The sequence below is a fragment of the Juglans regia genome, chromosome 2 (genome assembly GCF_001411555.2).
Source record: "Juglans regia cultivar Chandler chromosome 2, Walnut 2.0, whole genome shotgun sequence".
In the NCBI taxonomy this organism is placed as follows: Eukaryota; Viridiplantae; Streptophyta; class Magnoliopsida; order Fagales; family Juglandaceae; genus Juglans; species Juglans regia.
Window position 1 is genome coordinate 17,211,685 of NC_049902.1, and position 25,440 is coordinate 17,237,124.

The window sequence follows — 25,440 nt, forward strand, 5'->3', positions numbered from 1 at the left end:
AATTGAGTCCCATCCCATCTTCTTCCTTCTCACACATTTTCCCTACTTTCGTTGCCCTTTTTGAATTCCCTCAGCTCTCTCGTTTCTCTCCTCTTTTCATGCTTCATCCTTTCTTGACTTGCCTTCCTTTCTTCTAATGGAGCCCAAAAGCTCCTCCCGCTTCGCCCCCCCGGGTTCAAGCTCCTCCTGCTCGAAGGACCTTTTCGGGTCCCTGTAGGCATGGATCCTCACGAGGTTTGGGGCGACTCTCAACACTTCGATGGATATCACTAGACTTCGACTGTTTCTCAGCTGACTTGAGGTCGGCCTACAAAGTGCCTGACTCCGCTGTCTTGAAAATTCCCGTTGCCCATCAGGGGGCTGTAGAGTAGGAGGGTTTTGCCTTGAGGTGGCGTTGTATCCCTTAATGTTCTCTAATGGACTGTGGCTTCCCTTTTGTCATCCCGTTCGAGACTTCTTGGACTACCTTCAGCTAGGCCTGTCGCAGCTCTACCCTAACATGTGGCACACTTTAACTACATGTTGCTACATTGTCTGGCACATGGTTTTTGGGTCTGCTAGCAAGGATCACTTGGATCTTATAGTTAGGGAGTTCCTTTTCACTCATTGGGTGTGTGACTTGACAACAACCTGTGCAACTTTCATTCCCAGATGGGGGTACCAAGTTTCCCGCTTGGAGCCGCACTTCTATCACATTAAGGATTGGTTCAAGCGGTTCTTCTATTTTATCTATAGCTAGTTCCTACAAGTGCTTTAAGACTAAAAGCCCATGCAAGGTCTTTTGGTGCTTTGTTGGTATACGAGCCCTAGTAAGTTGTTTGGAGTACTATGAGGTACTAGCCGTGTAAGGTCTTTGGTGCCTTGTAGAGAACGAGCTTGTGCAAGATCTTTGGTGCCCTCTTGGAGTACTAACTTGATCAAGCTCTTTGGTGCCCTCTTGGAGTACTAACTTGATCAAGCTCTTTGGTGACCTATCGACATACTTGCTTGTTCAAGGTCATTGGTATTGTGCTAAGTAAAGTGAGCACTGATAGTCGTAGTCAAATTCTCCTAAATTGACTCTGAATCGGATTTTTTTGGAGTTCAAATCTGAATTACGACTCCAACTCTGACTTGTGTAGGCTTTGATATTACTCCGACTCTAACTTGTTGAAGCGGAGTCAGATTTGAACTTTTTTTGACTTTTTTTAGCTTCATATTTAGCCCATTTTGTGCACCTTAAAATTTTAATTTTTCCAAAAATTAAAAATTAAGACTAAATCATTCACTGTTGATTTACTTCTATACTAATATCTAACTTATTTTTATACTAGACTTATACTATAGTGTCTAACTTATTTTTATACTAAACTTATACTATAGTGCCTAATTAAATGTTATTATACTATAGTATTACATGTTATTATATTATGCTAGTATCTAACTTATTTTTAACTTAATTATATACTAAACTTTTTAGTGTCTAATTACATGTTAGGGGCGTAAAAAAAAGGGTAAACTGGTTGAACTAGACTAAACCAGTGTGTTTAGTCCAACGTAATCGATCATGTGTGAGAACTAGGACTTTGCGAAGTCCCCGTTCCCATTTTTTTCTTTTGGAACATTTATTTTAGTTATTGGAAGATGTTAAGTGTTAGTGGAAAAGCCTTAGGATATATTTTATTTTTTGGACCTAAGAGTTCTAAACTTAGGAAGTACATAAGAGAAAGGAAAAAAAAGGCCCAAAAAAGGCCCATGTGGATTTCGGCCAACAAGGATAGCATTAGGGTTTGGAAGCCCAAAGTATTTTCTAAGGATAGGTGTAGGCACCACATGGCTCAAGAACAACAATTTCATCTTTTCTAGAAAAGGAACCTAGGGAAATGGCACGTGTGAGACTTGTCCTGCATGCATGAGGTTCTAGAAGGTGTGAGTGGAAGATGAGATCATCAGGGTTAGGGCTTACACGCCACATGCAAGGATTCCTTTTCTGAGATTGACACTTGTCAAGCATGGAGAAAGAGACCTTTGGAGTTCCAAGAAGATCTTACTTGGGAAGAGGAAATGACATGTTCTAGAAGAATGTTGGGAGAGCAAGAGAGGAGAGAGGGGGCAACGACTATTGCATTAGGAAGGCCAAGGTTAATGCATTGGGAAGGCCAAGGATCACCTGGGGAAAAACTAGGGTTTCGGGCAACACAAGGAACACACACGCTTGCCACGTGGCAACCATGCACATGAAGTGGAGTTCCAAGGAAGATTGAGCTGTGTTTTGACCATTTTGCCACCAAGTACATTGAACCTAGACAAGTAAGGAAGGACATAATGGGAAGGTGAGGCAAAAGAGGGTTTCGGTTTTTGAGGAGGCCACATGCCACATGTGAAGAAGGCTTTTGGATTTCAAAAGTCATCCTAGGGAAGAGGAAGAGACCCTTTATCTAAGATGCCAAGTGGCATCTATGCACAAGCCTTTGACATTTCAAGAAGAGATAGAAGCTCTATAAAAGGGCATTGCTGAAAATAGGGGAGGTCTTTTGCTCAAGTTCTCAATCCTGTTTCTAAGTGTTTCTGGCTACCACTATTTTCTCTCTAAGTTCTTACATTTTCTCACACTTTTGCACCAACCAAATGCTACCATTATCTTCACCATTTCGAAAACCACCAAGAATACTTCTTTAATCGTTTGGCTAGAGGAAGAATACAAGGAGGTAAGAGAACCATTCCACCATTTCTTGCACATACACACATGGCCAAGAGGGAAAAAAAATCAACAAGTTTCGGTTTTAGGTTTTCCCATATGTACACACACTTTCACTTTAGAAACAAGGATTTTTCTACTAGAGAAGGAAGAACCCGAAAATATTCTTCTGTTTCAAGCTCTTGAACACGAAGTGTAGACGGATTGAAGGCCACGACCACCAATTAGAATAAAGGCTGGGGTTTCTTGTCTTAAGGGTTTTGGATTCTAGGGGTTTTTTTTTTCCGTGGGAAAGCATATTAGAAAACATTAGACACACACATTCACTCTTATTTCGAGACTAGGGTTTCTCTAGTCATCTTCTAATATGTCTTGCATGTACTTTTGAGATTTTGTTGTTTTATACTTCGGACTTTTGTAAGTAAACTTCCAACTTACTTTTGATAGCACTTGTATATATTTTGTGAACTCTTGTTTATTTATCATTGCTTGAATCTTGTTATATTGTTATATGTATACTCGGTTTTGATAAAAGGATGAGATGCTATGTTTTCATGATGGTTTTATGAAGTGTATTTCGAATATGCCATGATTAGGGTTTCACTTTTGACTTGTATATGTGCTATGCATGCTTGTTTTGATATATGAATGTGTAGAAATATGAGAATATGTGTTGTGATGATGAAAATCCATGTTTGGAGGACTTGAATGATTCGGCCAAGGCCATATCAAGGGAATCCAAATCTATTTTGGGTTTAGATAAGTGTGATTCAACTATGTTTACGTGCATTCATTATATGATTGCATGTTCTAATGTTTTCAAGCCATATCGGGTTGTACATGTTACATGAGTATGGTAAAGTGCAACATCATGTGTTCATGTCTCATGCATAGAAGTCTATGTTTTTTTTTTTAAAAAAAAAAGAGAGTCAAAGTACGTTTTATAACGACCCCAAATGCTAGAATGGGGGAAATGTCCTTGTGGAACTCTCTATCCACTCTTGAGTGTTTAAAGTCGAGTTGAGACCCTTGGGTCGACAAAATATAGTCAATAGGCCTCGAATAGTTTTTTAAGGAAAGGATACTAGAGCGAGGTTGCACCTAAAGCTAGTGGGTGCCGAATGGTGAAGGGAAGTAAGCGAACTGCCGTAAAAGAATAAGTTGATGTTAAGTCACCTCGATCAAGTGGATCGTTGGTTGATGTAGTAACTAGCGGGGAACACACGGTGCTTACGGGAGCTGTGAGGCCTATGATATGATTCGATATGACATGCCATGATATGATATGTTATGTTATGCCATGATATGTTATGATGTGATATGATCACAATATGATATGTTATCAAGTGATAAGAATGGCATGATACATTATGACAAGAACAAGTACCCGAGCTCAAATGATATGAACATGTGATAAGAAGTCTAAAAGATGAAAAGATGTTTTTATGAAAAGTCTATGTTGTATATGTCAAAGTTTTTATGTTAAAGTTTTTACGTCAAAGTTCATGTCCATACATTCATTTGTGTTTTGCATTTAATTGTGGTTTACTTGTATATGCATGTGATATTTACTATATGTTAACTGTTTACTTGTTGAGATTTCTCGCAATCTCATTGTGGTAGTTTCCACTACCATTCCACATCCGGAATGGTAGAAGTTGTGACTGGTGCCCTAGACTCCATAGAATCGTGAACCTAGATGGCTCCATGATAGAGGATGAGTATACCGTGGAGGCTCGTCATATCTTTATTGCAGATGTTTTGAAGTACACGGCCTCGCTTCTAAGGGAAATATTCGTTAGCATTGGTGGAACATGGATCAATTGTCAACTTTCTGTAAGAGAGTCTCTATCTAAGTCTATGGCTGAAGCAAAAGAGATAGCAAAGGACTTAGGATGTAACGCACCGTTCCCGGAGGTCCAGAGAGTTAGCTCTTGTAACCTAAATCCAACTTCCATAACATATTTAAAATACTCCAATATTTCCAAAAAGTATAAATCCATTTATTCAAACCAAAATATATGTTCCTATACCAGGACACCAAAAAAATACCTCAATAAGATAATTTAAAAACTCCATAAATATTTAGAAATATCTAGGACTCTAAATATCAAATAACATAAAATCATAAACCTACTAAAAAAAAAAAGACTCTCCAATAAACTTGTACCCTCAGGCACTTATTTCACTACGATCATCGCACCTTGTTAAAACTTTATACTCTTATCCTCCAGCTGAACCATCAAAATTATTTGAAAAATATTTGGAGATAAGGGGTGAGTTATCAACAACTCAGTAAGCAGAGAACATATACTAGTATGTAAACATGAGCACTTTCAGAATTCATAATGCAAAACAAAATGTTTACCTTCAGAATGTAGAGATAGAAACATTTACTTTCAGAATGTAAATATCAAAACATGTTACAAAAATATTAGAGCTAAATTTTTAGAAAAACATTCTTATTCAAAAATCATTTGGCATATCAAAATCCGAGACCTCATCTTCATTAGTCAGAGCATCACAATGGGAGAGATACCATGTTTAACCCTCGTGGTAGGGTTATAAACCACCATTATAACCCGTGGAAGGGTCGTATCCACTATTATAACCCGTGGTTGGGCCATATACCATATTTAATAAACCACCATTATAACCCGTGGAAGGGTCGTATCCACTATTATAACCCGTGGTTGGGCCATATACCATATTTAACCCTCATGTTAGGATTATAAACCACCATTATAACTCGTGGAAGGGTCGTATCCATTATTATAACCCATGGTTGGGCCATATCCATTATTATTATTTGTGGTTGGGCCGTATGCCACTATTATTACCCGTGGTTGGGTCGTATCCATTATTATCTCCAATGGTTGGGCCTTATCGGAACATAACAGAACCATCAGAATCAGACTTTAATCAGAATACAGAATCAGAATCTCATGCCAAGGTTTTCATATGCCACATCATATCAAAACCAAATACTGAATGGCTTCAGATAATTTCACATGTTCGAAATAAACAGAATCAAAACATCTTCATTTATTCACAACAAAAACTTTTAGATTTTCATATTTGCTTTTTTTGCATAATCAGAAACATAATGCACAAATTAGCTCATGTCTACACTAGTCATGACATAAACTACTTTCTTTTGTACAGCTTTCATGCATATGCAGAACACATATATGAGGTTGTTTTCTGATTTCTTTTCAAAACAAACATGCATATTTTCAAAAGCAAACTCGTTTCATTTTATCTTATGCAAAGTCTAGCATAGGAACCCCGCTTATCTAAACTTCTTAACCTTTCAGAATTTCTCCACAACGGTATTGAACAAAGTCAATCGTCACCTATAAAATAATCAGTTAATTCCCGTAAATTTCCAATTAATCACAAATTTAAACCATTTAAGTCTAAGCTTCTAAAATAACCTATTTTAGTTCCTCAAAACCTAAAATTTTTCTTAACTCTAAAATACTATCACTTTCTAAATTCAACATTTTCCACTTAATAACTCCGACTAAAACGTTAAATAACTTATTTACTATACAATATAAAATTGGATAATATAATTATATCAAAATCTATTAAAGTGGATCAAGCAAAATATCATTTAAATAAAAAAAAAGGCTTAATTGGTATCTGTTTAAAGGGGATTTTTTTAAAAAAATAAAATAAAATTTTGTACTTACTATTCCCATACGAAATTCATACTTTAATAATCTACTTCAAAATCTTTGTTTATTTTGTAAATATAAATCTAAAAACTAAAGTCCTCGTACGTACAACGAAACTAGCCTAATATAGCACTCATCTAAGATAGGGTGTTTTAGTAAAGTGACTTAAATTGCATGGGCTATCATGGGAAGGCAATGGGCACGACACGACACAACAAAACTTAAAATGCTATTAGTTTCCTTATTAAACCATGCAGTAGAAGCATGCTCACTGTGCGGCAAGGAGCTGTGCGATGAGCTAAGAGGTGGACGGCGGCTATGATGGCGGCTAGGCGGCTGAGTATAGAGAGATAGAGTGATAATAGAGAGACCCACTAATGAGCGAGAGAGAAATATGAAGTGAGGGAGCAAAATGTGTGGGAGAGAGATGAAACTCACTGTGAAAAGTGACGGACTGAGGGTGGCACAGATGAAGGTTTCTGTGGCCCATCTAGGTGGTTTCCAGTGAGGATGGTGGCTGTCCCACCTTAGTAAAAAACCAGAACCAAAGTATCCGTGTGGCTGAGCACTCAGTCGAAGATAAGGTTGGGCACGGAGCAGAGAGATGCGGTGGAAGCTGGCTGAGGGTGCTTGTGACGACCAATCATGAGAAGAAGGATACACGCGACAATGATCTGGATAGGAGTTGACGGCAGTGTCGCTCTGCTGGGCTGCGTCGAACGGCGATAAGCATAAAAGAAAACTGCTCTGTTTTCGGGGACTAAAGAGGTATCTTTGGTGTTTGTTTGACCATGGAGGAGGCAGGGTGGCTGGGTAGTGGGAGTTGTTCCATGGTGGCTGAGAAGGGGTGCAACGGTGGTGGTGCAGGGATGACACTATGGGGGTGGCAATGCAGGGGCATCAGCGGGGCTACGTGGGGTTCACGGTTTGCCAACGGGCTGGGCGGTGGGGCTAAGGCAGTTACGTGAACGAGGTGATTCACAGTAAAACAAGTTAGGCTGGGGCAACTTCTTTTGTTGGAGAGAAAAAACAGTATTTATGGAGTTGATTCAAAAAAAAAAAAACCCTAGACGAGAACAAAAAGGAGGGAAACTGTGCATGTGCATGGGGTGGAGACGTGCGTTGTGGGGGAACTTGAAGAATTTTTGGATGCTGGATCTGACTAGAGCAACCGGGTGTGGGTTAAAAAAAAATGGGTCTATTAAAGCAGTCCACGAAACAGCTGCTAAAATAGCTCAATTAATCCCGCAAATGTTCCTAGTCAAAAACAAATAAAACTCACTTGGTCCATTAAAGATTTTATCCTAAACATCAAGCCCCAAAAACAAAATAAATAAAAGGTCTGTAATCCATCAATACAAATTTTGAGTCCGTAACCTATTCCCAAAAATTACTCGCTAAAATTCCAGCAGGTGTTACATAGGACTTCTGGTAACTGAGCGTCAGAAGTCACAAGGGATCCTTTGGTGCTTGACTCCTGATGGAGCCGTAGTAATGAAGAGTGCGGGAACCTAAGATGTTTTGATGAAAAGACAGGAATTATGGGTTTTTGTGAAAAAAATATTTTGATGGTCCCTTGTTTTGGGAGTTGTTTAAAATAATTATCTATTTTGGGAAGTACAATTATGAAGGTTCTAAACTCTTGAGATTTTACATTCGGTACCATGATTATCATATTGCCACCGTCCTTATGTAGTTAAAAGAATTATCCACTGCGAATTACTACATACTGCTAGATTTATAGGTGCATTGCATCTTATTTTTCATGTACGAGGGGTATGTAGCCTTGAGTTACATTTTCTCACCAACCAAACGCCACCATTTTCTTCACCATTTTGAAAATCACCAGGAATATTTCTTCAATCATTCGGCTAAAGGACAAACACAAGGAGGTAAGATCAATTCCACCATTTCTTGCACATACACACACGGCCAAGAGGGAAAACAACACCAGCAAGTTTCGGTTATAGGGTTTTCCCACATGTACATACACTTTCACTTTAGAAACTAAGGTTTTTCTTCAAACTCTTGAACACGAAGTGTAGAGAGGGATTGAAGGCCACGACTACCACTTAGAAGAAAGGCTAGGGTTTCTTGTCTTTAAGGGTTTTGGATTCTAGGATTTTTTTCGTGGGAAAGCATTTTCGAAAACCTTAGAGACACATTCACTCTTATTTTGAGACTAGGCTTTCTCTAGTCATCTTTTATTATGTCTTGCATGCACTTTTTCAGATTTTGCTATTTTATACTTGGATTTTTGTAAGGAAACTTCGAACTTACTTTTGATAGCAGTTGTATATATTTTGTGAACTCTTGATTATTTATCATTGCTTGAATCTTGTTATATTGTTAAATGTATGCTCGATTTTGATAAAAGGATGAGATGCTATGTTTTCTTGATGGTTTGTTGAAGTGTATTTCAAATACGATTCTCCTAAGTACAAGCGAATTTGCAGACCGATATGCATACCGATGATGACGTGGGCGATATTGTCATATGTTAATGTTATATAAAGAAAAAGGAAAGAAAGAAGAAAACATGAAGAGAAGAGAGAAGAGGCAAAACGTTGCAAGCTTCATCTTCTTGTCCTTGAGAAACTCTATCTACATGCAAGTTCACAAAATCTACATCTTCATCTTCTCCATCTGCTGCAGATTGATGGTGGGATGGCTTGGATTGGTGATTGTCTAGAAATCCCTAAATCTCATTCAAGGTCAATCATCTCCTTACAAAATAATCGTAGCTTAAATTTTTGTCTTGTTTTGGGTCGATCGGCGAAACCAAAGAACAATGGAAAATCTGAAAGGCTGCTTCCTTCTCGACCACATACTTGAAACATATTCTTTGTAGGTCTCGTGGGGCTCCTTTCCTTCTTCATTCCATTGCATTAAGTCCACATAGTTTTGCAACTTTGAAGTATCATTAGTAGAAGAATATGCTTTTCTAACATGGACCCAACTAACATTCCTGCCAAAATGTCAATCGGGACCACTACAACTCCAAATCAGCACCGTTTCATTAAAGGCTGACTTTCTGACTTGCCACATTGGATGGGTGCGCGTATGGGTGCGCAGGACTGCTTACAAGCAGAATTTTCCTTTCGAATATGCCATGATTAGGGTTTCGGTTTTGACATGTATATATGCTATGCGTGCTTGTTTCGATATATGAATGTGTAAAAGTATGAGAATATGTGTTGTGATGATGAAAATCCATGTTTGGAGAACTTGTATGATTCGGCCAAGGCCATATCAAGGGAATCCGATTCTGTTTTGGGTTTGGATAAGTGTGACTCAACTATGTTTACATGTATTCATCATATGATTGCATGTTCTAATGTTTTCAAGTTATATTGTAAGATGCACATTGAGAATTGGATCATATATGTTTTGGGTTGTACATGTTGCATGAGTATGGTAAAGTGGAACATCATTGTTCATGTCTCATGCATAGAAGTCTATGTTTTTGAAAAATAAAAGAGTTAAAATACATGTTATCACGACCCCAAATGTTAGGACGGGAAAATGCCCTAGTCGAACTCTCTGTCAACTCTTAAGTGTTTAAAGTCAAGTGGAGCCCCCTAGGTCAACGAAGTATAGTCGACGGGTCTCGAATGGTTCTTTGAGGAAAGGATACTGGAGCCACCTAAAGCTAGTGAGTGTCGTACTGTGAAGGCAAAGTAAGCGAACTGCCATAAAAGAATAAGTTGATATTATGATGTAGTCACTTCGATCAAGTGGATCGTTGGTTGATTTAGTAACTAGCGGGAAACACACAGTGCTTAGGGGAGCCGTGAGGTATCCATCCATGTGAATCATGAAATGAACAAGACATTTGAGCTCTATGATATGATACGGCATGACATGCCATGATATGTTATGATGTGATATGATCACAATATGATATGTGAAGAAATGATAAGAATGACATGATATGTTATGAAATGATAAGGATGGCATGATACGTTATGAGATGATAAGAATGACATGATATGTTATGACAAGAACAAGTACCTGAGCTCAAATGATATGAAGATATGATAAGAAGTCTAAAGATGAAAATATGTTTTTATGAAAAGTCTATGTTGCATATGTCAAAGTTTCTACATCAAAATTCATGTCCATGCATTCATTTATGGTTTGCATTTAGTTGTGGTTTACTTGTATATGCCTGTGATATCTCGAAATCTCACTGTGGTAGCTTCCACTAGGGGTGTAACCGGTTCAGTCCGGTCCGATTTTGGACAAAATCTAGGACCGAACTGGTATGTATCGGTTTTGTATTTTTCAAAACCGATTATGCTCCGATTACCCTCATAAACCGATACCTCTGGTTTCCAGTCCAGTCCGGTCCGATTTTTCAGTTTTTTTAAAATGTAAAAAAAATATAATAAAGTGTTAATTTTTATTATAAAATGTTATTAATAATTTAATATATATATTATGTTTAAAACATATGATCAATTAAATTTTCATCTTTAGATTAAACTTTTATTTTATAAATTATAATAACATTATGTTATATATAATTATATTAATAACATATGATCAAACAAATTACAAATATTCATATTTAAAATTAATATTTTATGTTATAATTTATAAATTCTAATATGAAATTATTTCATATGTATATATAATTATATATAAAACTTATATATATAAATATTTTGTATAATATATAAAATTAATTTATACATATATATATATATTTTCCAACCGGTTCGGTTCGGTCCGGTCTGGTCCGGTCCCGAAAACTACGGAACCAAAATCGGATTGGAAACCGGTCCGGTTCGAATCGGTTTTCATAATATAGGAACCGGTTCCGGACCAGACCAGTTCAAAACCGGACCAGCCGGTTCGGTTCGGTCCTGTCCGGACCGATTTTCTGGTTTACCGGTTTAAATTTACATCCTTAGTTTCCATTACTATTCTCCAACCGGAATGGTAGAAGTTGTGACACTTTAGGATGACGAAATGCAAGAGGACAAAGGTACCCCCGACCACTGAGGAGCTGCCCAAGACCAATTAGAGTTCAACGGAGCCCTCTCTTTTGGATAAGATAGAGAATGTTGACCAACTTATTTCCGAGGCCATACAACTTATAAAATAGATGAAGAGGTTCAAGAATAGATATAAGGATCACTTTTTGGAAAAAGGGAAAGAAGCCAAATTAAAGAAGCATCCATGGAGAAAAAAGAAGGAAGAATGGGACCATGGAAGTAGTAGTAGTGGTAGTAACAAGACATGACTTATGGTTTCTTTTTGTGAAAATAATATTTTGATGGTCTCTTGTTTTGGGAGTTGTTTAAAATAATTATTTATTTTGGGAAGTACAATTGTGAAAGTTTTAAACTTTTGAAATTTTACATTCGGTATATTGCCATTGTTCTTATGTAGTTAAAAGAATTATCTGTTGTGTATTACTACATATTGCTAGATTTATAGGTGCATTGCATCTTGTTTGTGATGTATGAGGGGTATGTAGCCTTGAGTTACACGTCTTGACACTTCAGTCACCGTCCAATCCCAAGCGGGGGCTGGGGGTGCCACACAGGGAATGGTAGAAGTTATGACAGGTTTAGATGACGAAACACAAAAGGACCAAGGTACCCCCAACCACAGAGGAGGTGCCCAAGACCAACGAGAGCTCATCGGAGCCCTCTCTTTTGGATAGGATAGAAAATGTTGACCGACTCATTTCTGAGGCCATATAGCTTATAGAAGAGACGAAGAGGCTGAAGATAAAGAGGAGGATCGATTTTTGTAAAAGAGAAAGAAGCCGGATTAAAGAAGTATCCAGGGAAAAGAAAATGGGAAAGAAGGGGACCATGGAAGTAGTAGTAGTGGTAGTAACAAGATATGACTTATGGTTTCTTTTTGTGAAAACACTATTTTGATGGTCCCTTATTTTGGAAGTTGTTTAAAACAATTATCTATTTTGGGAAGTACAATTATGAAAGTTTTAAACTTTTGAGATTTTACATTCAGTATCATTATTATCATATTGCCACCGTCCTTATGTAGTTAAAAGAATTATCTACTGTGAATTACTGCATATTGCTAGATTTATAGGTGCATTGCATCTTATTTGTCATGTATCCCCCTTGAGTTATATGTCTCGACACTTCAGTTACCGTCCAATCCCAAGCGGAGGATGGGGGTGTCACAACATGAACTAGTTCGTAAGAATAGAAACTCATTCTAAAGCGGTCTAGTATCGATTTTCATATTTTGAAAACCGAATTGAATCGAAGCGGACAAGTATGTATATTTTTTACAATATATATAAAATATTATTTATATTATATGCTAAAGTTCTAATTAATATAACATGAACTTTTAATCTTATTATTAATATCTATTAATCTTATAACATAAAATTAATATAAAATTTGATATAACATAAATTTAATCTTAAAAGTTTTAATATAAAATTTGATTATGATATAACATAAATTAATCTTATATTTTTAATGTAACATTTGAGAATTTTGATATTAACATATAAATTTTAATTTTATAACTTTTTAAACAAACATTATAAAATAATGGATATGAGTTAATTACTTACTAAAGTTTTGTTGGAGTATGATTTTATTTTTTTCCATAAAACCGAAAAAATTGGATCTAATTGTATCAAACAGAAATCGAAAAAATTAAAAGTTTCGGTTTCGGTGGTTAATCGGTCTGGTATTGATTCATAAATTTTCAAAAGTGGTGTATACTGGTTTCGTTATACAAAATGTCCAAAATCGGAATGGATAAGATTGAACCGGACCAGTTACACCCCTATTACATGTTCTTATACTTTAATAAATTAGTATTGTATGTTATTAACTTCTTATACTAGACTTATGTGGTGCCCCCAGCTCCCGCTTGTGATTAGACGGTGACTGAAATGTCGGGACATGCAACACAATGCTACATACCTCTCGTACTTGACAGATAAAATGCAATGCATCTATGTATATTAGTAGTATGCAATAAATCGCAGTGGAATAAGTCATTTAAAAGTTGTACCAGAATAAACTAATATCCCAACTTCCTCATTCATAGGTTTAAATCACACTTCATGACAATGAAGTATCAAGCTCATTGTTTACACTTTAACATAACAAGTATTGTCTAAAAAGACCTTAACAAAGAAATTATTAAAGCATCCTTCTATTCCTAGCTATCTCCAAGTAGGTCACGACGAAATCCATTCTTTTTCCGAGTTGAGCATATTCTTAGCCTTGATTATCACCATTACTCGCTACTCCTGGTCCTACCACAACTTCTACCATTCCGGGTGGGGAATGGTAGTGGAAACTACAACAATGAGATTTCGAGAAATCTTAGCAAGTAAACACAACATATAATAGTTAACATAAGCATACAAGAGGTCCATCATGAATGCGTGCATGGACATATACTTGACATATGACTTTACCAGAAATTAACTCATACACTTGACCATTTTCAAAAGACTTGTAATAGAGACTTAAAACATTTCCAGAAAACTTCTTTGACTTTTTTTTTCATGTTGATTCTTAATCAGAACTTGCTCTATCAGAACATATCACAAGATTTGCATCGAATGATCCTTATCATATCACGAGATTTTCATCAAGTGATCCTTATCTTATGAGCTCTTATTCTTGTTCATAGGGTGGACACAACACGGCTCCCCTCCTGGCACCGTGTGTTCTTGCTAGTTACCATACCATCAACGATCGGTAGGCAGTAATCATAGGCGGGACTTTACCACCATTCCTGCTTACCACCATCCCTACCATCAACCATCTATAGGCGGGAATCACAGGTGGAACTCTACCACCATCCCTACATCTCGAGTTAAACAGAGAATCATATTAATTTGACCTTACTTTGTCAAATTACATGCCTTATGCACCCACTAGCGTTAGGTGCTTCCTCGCTCCGACATTCTTTAAGAAAAATCCATTCGAGGCTCATCGACTATTCTTCGATGACCTAGGAGTTACCACTCCATTCTTAAACTTTCCAGAGTGGACAGAGGAGTTCCACTAGGACAATCCCCATCCTAGCACTTGGGATCGTGATAAAACATTTAGACTCTTTTCTTTAAAAAGAACCACATTTCTTTGAAAACATTTTTCCCAAATGCATGAGACATGGAACTTAAGACGTATGTACTTATACTTGACATGTGACATATGGAATGCCATGCATGAAACAACCAAGCTAACATATTCAATTCATAGCATGATTACATGGAATACATGAAACTTCCAAACACATTCATGAAACCATGGGAACTTGCTTAGGCCGAAACACATAGGGGTAAAAATCATGAAATTCATCACTTAAACATATTCCAATCTTCAAGCAAATAACATAGGGATCAAAGCATAGTAAAACAATGCATGAAATCATAACATTTGGCTAAGGTCCGAAACATTCAAGACACATTCAAGCCAAGACCTCATGTTGCATAAACTATCAACCTTAATAAAGTGAAAACTGAAACTTACAAGAGTATTTAATGGCATTTTCATCACAAATTCAAAACATATAATTCCTTCCATAGATTGATATAAGATCATATTAACATAATCAAACTATCAATCAAGAAATAGCAAACATGGCAATGAAAAGATTTACACAATCATATACAAGTATTAACCAAGAGTAGGTTGAGTGTATACTTACAAAAATCCGCATAAGGAAATACTAGCAAGCTGTAAATCCGAACATTCTATATTAGAAAAAGTAACTAAAAACCTTATCTCATACTCTTGAGTGTGTGTGTGGATTTCTAGGGCAACACTTGTCCATATTCCATTCGGCTTCTAGGGTTTTTGGGTAAAAACTCCTTCATTTCACTCTTAAAGTAAAACAAAACCCTAAGGTAAGCAAAGATACATGTGGTGGCCGAAAAACATGGAGGATGAACTCTTCTCTCTACTCGACTTCAAGGGTTTCTTAAGAACCCTAAGTCGTTTCCAAGAAAACATAAGAAAGTGTGGGTGTTCTATCATTCTCAAAGTCCAATGAGATTTGAATCTCATTTTCGGGTTGAGAAAGTGACATGTGTGTGCAAAACCTAAGAGAAAACCGATTCTTACCTTGTCTATACTTAGTGGTGCCGAAATCTCTCCTTGAGCAAGAAGTCCTCTTGTTTGGTTGGAAAGAAAATACAAGAAAGTGAGAGAATCTTCAAGAGAATAAGAGAGAGTTGTGTGGAGAGAGTGAGAGCATGAAGAATCCGAATTTGCCAAAAAGAAAAAGCCCTTGGGTGTGTGGTCTTTCTCTCCTTATACAGAAAACTTCTCAATCCTTCATTGGTTGTTAGTGACCCATTGCATGAAGGACAAGTAGCATCTTCTCGGATGCATGTAGGACAAGTGGCGCTTACTGCATGTGGGACAAGTGGCATCTTCTCGGATGCATGTAGGACAAGTGGCGCTTATTAATGCATGTGGGACAAATGGTGCTTAGGCTAGGCTATAGGGAACACAATAGTATTCTTGGAAAGAATAATCTTGCCAAGTGGCATAGCTCCTTGGAAATTCGAAATATCCCTCATCCTTGCTTTTCCTAGGAAATGTAAAAATATCCTTAAATGGACGCCATGTGTCAAAGCCCCTCCTTTGTCTCTTCTTGGGAAATCCAAAAGATCCTTTGCATGAGTGACATGTGGCATGGCATCTTGTCCAAATTCGAAATCCTAAGAGGCTCCTTGGTATGCTCCCCCATATGGTCCAGATTCAATGAATCTCTAAGGCAAAATTGAAATTTGATAAATCCTAACCTTAGGCTTGAACCTTGTAGACTTGTGTATGCTTTTCAAGAGGCAAAAGGCATGTAGGATGTGGGTGCATGTTCCCCATGCTTCTTTCCCTTTCCCCATGCGCCTCTTTCTTTTCCCATGTGTCTCTTCCTTTTCCCATGCATGTCTCTTACTCTTCCCTAAGCAAGAAGCTTCTTCTTCCTATGGATGTTCCCTAGGTGACTTTCCCTCTTCCTTATACTTCTTAAGAACTCAAAACATGACATGTGGCAATGTGGTGGCTGAAATCCTAGGGGTACAAGGGTAATTTTTGTGCATTGTCTCTTCCACCCCCTTCTAGAACCTTTCCCTTTACTTCTACATGAATGACAAATGGCAAAATGTCATAAATTAACCTTGAGTGGGCATGTGACTTAGGAATTCGAAATTCTCTTGGTATTCCAATGTAAATCTTTTAGAAAATCTCACATTTGTCTTCCCTATACGAAATCTTCTTGGAACTCTTCACTAAGAACAAGTGGTGTGTGGTGGAGGTGCTTGGGAGTGTGTTAGCCAAAACCCTAAGGGCATATTTGTCTTTTGATATAAAAGAGTCTCTTCATCTAATCTTCTAGAAGGTTAATGCATGCTTGACACTTGGCAAAGTCTGACTAAAATTTGAAATCCTATATGTCTCCCTTTGGTTTCCCATGCAAATCTTCTAGAAAAGCTCCATTTCACTTCCCTAGGCTTCCCTTCCCAAGATATCTACCTTGAAACTCGAAATTGGGCAAGACAAAGGGTCTAGACATGTGGGAAAGTGGTCTAGCTGAAAATCTCTTAGTCTTCCTAGGTTCTTTTTGTCCCTTGATTCTTCTAGAGGGTTTCTAGCATGCTGACAAGTGGCAATTTCTCCAGGGTAGGCGTGCAAGCCACCTCTTGGTGCTTCCCTACACTTCTCTCTCCCCATTATCCCACCATCAAGTCTAGATTCATAGTGCATGCATGACACATGGCATTAGTGACTAAGATTTGGGTCATGGACCTAAAGCCATTGGGCCTGAGTTTCTAAATAGGGCCGAAATTCACAAGGCATTCTAGGGTTACTCTCCTCTTGGGCTCAAGTTGCTAAATCAAGGACTCTAAGGCTTTCCAAAATAACTAGAGCTCCCAAAATGCCATGGAAACTAAGAATAAAATCTATGGGCCATGCTTAGGCAAGTTCGGGTCATCACAACTTCTTTCAAGACTGGTGTCTAACTTATTTCTATACTTGATCATACATGGTAGTAATATTATGATGTTTACATATACTAAACTATTATTAGTATATTTTTGGAAAAGAGAAAGAAGCCGGATTAAAGAAGTATCCATGGAAAAGAAAAGGGGAAAGAAGGGGACCATGGAAGTAGTAGTAGTGGTAGTAAATAAACATGACTTGTGGTTTCTTTTTGTGAAAACAATATTTTGATGGTCCCTTATTTTGAGAGTTGTTTAAAACAATTATCTATTTTGGGAAGTACAATTATGAAAGTTTTAAACTTTTGGGATTTACATTCGGTACCATGATTATCATATTGCCACTGTCCTTATGTAGTTAAAAGAATTATCTGCTGTGAATTACTGCCTACTACTAGATTTATAGGTGCATTGCATCTTATTTGTTATGTATCTCCCTTGAATTACTTGTTCCAACACTTCAGTCACCGTCCAATCCTAAGCGGGGGCTGGGGGTGTCACATCATGAACTAGTTCTTAAGAATTGAAACTCATTCTAAAGTGGTCCAGTATCGGTTTTCATCTTTTGAAAACCGAATTGAACCAAACTGGACCAGTATATATATTTTTTACATTATATATAAAATATTATTTATATAACTATTTATATTATATGCTAAATTTATGATTAATATAACATGAAATTTTAATCTTATTATTAATGTCTATTAATCTTATAACATAAAATTAATATAAAACTTGATATAACATAAAGTTAATCTTAAAAGTTTTAATATAAAATTTGATTATGATATAACATAAATTAATCTTATATTTTTAATGTAACATTTGAGAATTTTGATATTAACATATAAATTTTAATTTTATAACTTTTTAACCAAACATTATAAAATAATGGATATGAGTTAATCACTTACTAAAGTTTTGTTGGAGTATGATTTTATTTTTCTGTAAAATAGAAAAAATCGAATCTGACCGTATCAAACAGAAACCAAAAAAACTGAAAGTTTCGGTTTCGGTGGTTAATCGGTCTGGTATCGATTCTTAAATTTTCAAAAGTGGTGTATACCGGTTCGATTCTAGAAAATGTCTAAAACCGAAATGGATAAAATAGAACCGGACCAGTTACACCCCTATTACAAGTTATTATACTTTAATAAATTAGTATTGTATGTTATTAACTTCTTATACTAGACTTATTTCAAGACTAGTGTCTAACTTATTTCTATACTTGATTATACGTGGTAGTAATATTATGATGTCTACATATACAAAACTATTATTGGTATATTTTTGTTATAATATAAATATATTATTTTATAATAATTAGTTTATACTAGTATATATGATAAATATATAAATAATTAATTAATTTTATAACATATTAGAATATTCGGATTCGGTCTATCAACACATTTGGCTCCAAGTTTGACTGAAAAATGAGAAAAAAAAAATCCGACTCTGACTCCATTTTGTCAAAGTCGAAGTAGAGTCAGATTTTCAAATTTTTGGTCAGCCCTATTGTTAGGACACTAGCCTATGTAAGATATCTATGATGCCCTGGCAGGGTACAAGCCCACGCAAACGTACAAGTCCGTGCAAAGACCTTGTGTGAACGCGTATTTGAGGATGGCACCGAAGACCTTGCATGTGCTAGTACCTAGTCAGGCAATAAGCACGTTGTATAGTCTAGTATCATGGCAAGAAACAAATGTCCTTGCATGGGCTAATACCTCAGTATGGCACAAAGACCTCGGTGTACAACTATCCGGAGATGACTCCAAAAGAACTAGCTGTGATCATGCTCCCACAAGGCATATAAAGTCCTTGCTTAGGCTACTACCCAGCAAGGTGCAAAAGATCTTGCATGGGTTCCTAAACCAGCAAGGCACCAAAAAACCTTGCACGGGCATGTACCTAATAGGACACCAAAGACCTTGCTTTGGCTAGTAACCCGGCATGATTCCAAAGACATTGCATTGGCTATTATACCAAAAAGGGCACCAAAGATCTTGATTACGCTAGTATCCTAACAGGGCATCTAAGACGTTGTTTGTGCTAATACGTTGGTAGGGGAGCAAAGACCTTGCACAAACTAGTACTCTTAAGGGCACAAAAGACACTCCTTGGGCCAGTATTCCAGTAAGGCACCAAAGATCGCTCTCGAAAGTACCATGGTATGCACCAAACACCTTTCACAGGCTAGCTAGTCCCCGACAAGGCACCTGTTAGAAATAATAGATCAAAATATACAGCGGAAGCGATATTACCACACAGGAAATATCTCGGATCTAGTGCGATTATTCCACAGATTCTCCAGTATTGTTGTTCATCCACGATCTTCACATCGATGGTGGAGTGTGCTACGTGGTAATACTAGAGCAACACTCACACGTTCCACAGCCTAGATGCCGTGACTAGAGAGAACCATTTGAGAGAGAGTTTGTTTGTTCAAGTGTCTTCTCTAAAGAGGGGGAGAGACTACTTAAATAGCCTCTCTTGTGTAACCCCCTGGCTGGCCATTAAGGACCAGCCATCAAGCCTCATGAAGTGGCTCTTAAGCCACTTCATAACCCCCAAGAGGAGGTGAAGGGGTGCCCACTATGGGTGCCCCTTTCTTACATCTCCCACTCACACATAGTGGGCAAGACCCCAGGTCTACATCTCTCAATATGTTCTCAATCTTGTTCATACTGGCAAATAGGCCGTGCGACCATCGAGCACAGCTGTAAAAGAAAAAATGGGAGCACTATACCAAATCTCTCCTAGAAAAGACCAGCATAGCAACATCCCTAAAAGTGTCTCGTTATGCCCCGACTCATTTGGTCACATCAGACTAAGCATCCCTAATCCCTCTCGAGTCCAAATGACTCAGAGCAATGCTCAATCTCCATAAAACATGATGTACTCACAGCTATATTGCAACTCCCAAGAAGCAACATAACTTGCCGGCAATGAGTATACACCATTATCGATGTGTTACCAAATAGTCTTCCCTTCGCGCTCATGTCATTTAGTTTCAGTCCAGTCGCTTTCCCAGCAATGCCTCTTTAGACCGCATCATTCAAGGCCATAGATAACATGCCAAAGTAGCAGACACTAAAACATCAACCTCGTGACATAGTCAAAGGTCTCCTAAGGGCATAAATAAATTAAGGTCATCAATTATAACCTACAAGACTCACACGGTGAGGAAGCAGGAAACCATTCACTCACCTCTACTGTTGGTCGCAAAAGCACATGTAGTATGAAATACATGTTACGGTGGAGTTCTCTTTCCAAAGAAAGAGTGTATATCTAATCTCAATTCACCGTACAGATCTTGGTCTAGTCGCTATCCAAAGCGCCAAAGAGGCTCTCGCATCTGGCTAAAACACAGGCTACATGGATTGTGGGTAACCATGCACGGTCATTAGACCTCATCTTAGCTTCCACTAAGGCGACATATCTTTTTGTGTCTTACAACTTATCTCTCTCTAGACAAGTACTGAGTGACACATTGTCTCATCTTTGCTCGCTACCTCTTTGTAGCGCCAAAGGTGATCGCTCGTGTGAGTGAGCCGATCTAAGCCTGTCAATATACCTTTTTCACCATAACTCCTAAATTTATGGTGAATGTGTGTGCATACCAAAGAATGCTTCCAATCACGCCACATGATCATAGAACACATCAGTATCATGTGCATGACGAGCAATACCGTGAGGTACAGAGAAATCACATGGTCAACAACAAATTATTAAACCACAACTCTCAAGTGGTGTTTAATGACCATTTCTCTCCATGCGCATTCTAATATGTAGTAACTTTCCTAAACATGCTCCTACCAAGAGACTCAATTTTTAAATATAAAAGTCCTTTGCACAATCATGAAGTCAGCGATGACTCATCTCGAATCTCATTTAGGTCAAACTCACAATATAAGCCGTAGGTTCTAGCTAGCTACTCTAACTGCGATTTTTAAGAATCTACAAATTGACCACAAATGTTATTCAGCAAACTTAATTTGCGACTTCAATGTTTCATTTAAATCTCTTGTACTCAACAAAAGCATGTGAGATAACCATTATTTATTTTTCATTAAGGGTAAAGCGATTAGGGCCTTTGCCCCCAAAGACAATCATAATAGTCTAGTCGTTACTATTAACGACAATCGCATCACAAACTCACTTAGTCAAGTAAGCCATATTTACCCACTAACAAAAAACTTAACCTCTAACTCCCATGAGCAAACCATAATGGAAACATCAAACAATATAGGCAAAACTAGATTCTTTAGTATTTTCCATCTCATTAATTGTCTATGAATTTTGAACAAGAGCTCCTAGAAACTGCTTTCCTAAAAAACAATCTCACAAGACATGAAATCTGAGCTTCTTTTCACAAATCCATGTCCATCACCTCATAGTATGGAAAAACTCTTATTAAGCGACAATTAATTATCTAAGATAACCAGTTCGCAATATCTATTATGATGACACTTTTCTAATATTGTCAACAGTGTTTAAAGAATCCCATTTTATTCAAAAAGTCGTTTAATAACAAAAAAACGACTAGGTACATTGGATATCTTTGAATAGATGGTTTTCCGAGGCCACATGTAAAAAACACCAGCAGCATTCATTCGCTTTCTGTACCAAAATAGTACTAGCAACAATCATGCGCTCAAGGTACTTCATGCCTAAACATCACAAAGGCCAACCATATAATTCTCCTATGAGAATCAGCTATTTAACACCTTCAAGAAAAGTTTCAATAAATATGCGATCAATAGCTATCTAAATGCAACTTAATTAGTGCCAAGAGATGGATCTATACATCTATTAACTCCATTTTTCCTTTGTCAATTAGATCAACAACCCCAGGTTGGATCATATAAGTGAAGCGAATCTAAGATTCTATGTTGGGATTCCTACTATGTGAATTCAATATCTTTAGCAGAGCCATATTATAAATATTCTATTCTAGTCTCTAAACGACGAAAGAATATTGATATAAAGCTACCACGCTATTTATGAGGATCCTTATAGTTTATAACTTTTGGGAGTCACTATCACTAATGGTACACCTTAAGTCAAACTCAAAGGTATACTCCCACTAGTTGTTGAATTACTCCCACTATTTTCGGCGATCTTATAAATATAGAATTTTGAAAAAATAAGGTTAAGGTAATGTGGAATGAAATGTGATGAAAACGTTCTTTCCAAAAATAAGTGTTACAAAAATCCACAATTCCCCACCCTCGCCGAAAATACGTGTAATTTTCTTGACTCAACCAAAAAAAAATGATCAAGTTTAGATCCTCTCGACTTTTAATAGAATTCACGTTTGCACAAAATAGTCACTCAGCCTTTCTCAAAAGCGAATGAACTCGATCTAAGGACAACAAATCAGAATTAAGGCTGCAACCCATATTACATCAACCCAAGTGTGATGTAACAACTGCTTTGCGCCATAATTCATTTATAACACCATTCTCAGCAAGTCAATAAATTGCGAGATAATTGTTTTCATCATATAACTCATACGATTGCGATTTCGAAAAAATTTTAACTGAAAAATATATATTTTCAAAAAAAAATTTGGATCGTATTTATATGATGAAACAACATATTTATTATCAAAGTCCTTAGTGTGCATGTTTAGGAACTTTCACATAGAAAAATATTCATATTGCCTTTTCTCTTTGACTCTACTAAACCAAGGAGAGGGATCTCATTAGCGAGAAAATTTTTAATTTCTCAAGCTTCACACCCATCATTCTATGCTTCTATGGCATATTTTAGTATATCATTTCCCCACCTGAGAAATAATACCACCGAGTCAATGAGTGACCATCCAACTTCCAAACATCTAGGAATTCTCACTAACACCACTACTTTCAATAAGTCTTAAATCAAATTAGGTATAGACTTCACAAATATCGCATTAAAAGCACTAATAAAAATATCGTTTTGTGCAACAAATACAGTATGCGACGTTTTAGCTGCTAACTAGCGATATATCTTTATTTCTTGCATACTTAATATTTTTCATTTTCTTCAATCCACTATAGGAGAGAAAAAGAAAAAAAAACTTTGTGAGAAATTATCTTAACCTAAAACCTATCTTGCATCAATGCCATCACGAGCAAAATTTTTAGTTTAGGTTTAGATAAGTCATACCTAATTATTCAGACTTTTGCCACAGTTGCCATGCAAACCTCCAAGGTGCTTGGTATTACTCTCAAGGGGTGCTCCAAAGTTTATATATCTGCAAGAACCTATCTGTTCTCGCTAAGAGAAATAAAACTTGAGCAAGATTACTAATGCTAATACCACATAAAGGTGCACTGATAAAATCTTTAAAAAAATGAGTGTGCCAATCAAGAATGTCCTCAACACGCTTGCACACTCAGATTTTAATATCCTTACTCGCCAGACATACTAGCAAGTTTTAAAGAGTATGTTCTTATCTGTGAGTAATCTAAATTGCTTTAAGACTATAATACTCAACCTCAAAATATAGGAGCAATTAATCTTTACGTTACAAAAACAACGCACAATTTCTTCTATTACCCACAAGATTCTTAAAGGCAAAATAGTGATTTAGCTCTATATGATAGTTGATCCCATCAACTTCTATAAAAATTATAGTGCATGCGTCCCACGCACACTTCCAATTTTATTCTAGACATTTTAGAGGTTTTTCAATAATGATGATCTAAGACTATCTGACTCTCAAAATAATTTTTATTTGTTTCCAACTACTGCTCATGGAGGAGATTAATGCGACGATTAAGTCGTATAAATAATCTCTAGGCTTTATTCTTAGTTATCTCAAAGTTACTAAACTATGTGCATCACACACATCTATGAAATTTGCCACGTTAATCTAAGTTAGAAGAAAAATAATTAATACACGTCGCAAGATCGAAAAATCGCTAAGCTTCCTAATCATCTCTTGCGCCTCAATGTCTAATTATTAATTTCTAACTTAATTTTCGCGTAAATTTATATTGTATAGGAGATTAATTCCAAATCAATCTCAACCATACTCCCACTAGGATAAGTAATCTACCGAGTTAGTCTCATGAAAAAATAATTTCTTCTTAAATCGAAGAAATCAATTTAAGCCAATCATAAGCATGGACAAATCAAACTCGGGCTACTTAATCCTCTAGTTTATCACATCCAAAAAAAATTGAAGACAGTTCTAAAAAATAGTCTAACAATACAAGTGATAAAATAAGCTCATACATTTACATGTAATCACAATACATGTACAAAAATGATCACATCACATTTGATCCAAATAATTATTATTCACAAAAAATAATAATCTTGACAATTTATAACGTAAAATAAAATGCCAAACAAATGTGACAAAAAAAAATAATATGGCAAGCATGTATTTAATAACCATAATCACATGCAAAAATATTTCAAAAAAAACATTTATGCCACAATAAAATACTGAATAAATAACTAAAATCAGCAAACTTACCAATAATAGGCTCTAGCCCAAATAGTTGAGTTAAGTCTTTGCGTGTGAGGTCTTGGATTCAAAACACCACCCAATCATTTATTTTGAATGACCTAGACTGCATTTTAAAAAACTAGTTGGGCTTTTCTTTTTCAACCGAAATAAAACAAATAGTTTTGCAGCCCACAGCCCATAAATAATTTAAACCAAAACTGTTTTTCTTTACTTAAAACAGATGGGTTTTGCTAAAACAAAAACATGGGCCGGACCCAGAACTTGATTTAAAAAAAATAGGCCCAACTCCTTTTTAAAACCAGCCCAAACTTCATCACAAACTCATGAACATCACTGTTCATCTTCCTCCTTCAGCCGACGGTTACAATGCTTGTAACTAATGAAAAAATAAAACTGCACTTGTAACTGCCGCTGGTTGCTGTGTGGCTGGCATCTAATCGAGACACTGAAGGTCCTCCAAGCCATGGCAGCGCCACCCCCATCCAGTGGCTGTGTACAGCGCTGCACCATGGCAGCGTCACATAACTGCGTGCGATGCGCTGTGCAGGCAGTGCCATGGGCGATGTCCCGAAGCTGTAGTGCTCGTCGCCACCCTATCATCCAGTGCACGGGGCTCTGCCCTCCATGG

At 36.9% G+C, this 25,440-nt stretch overlaps 1 pseudogene; it reads left to right on the top strand.

The window, feature by feature from the left end:
• Positions 1–4,384: 4,384 nt before the first annotated feature.
• The window catches only part of LOC109004966, a 41,823-nt pseudogene continuing 20,767 nt past the window's right edge, over positions 4,385–25,440 (top strand).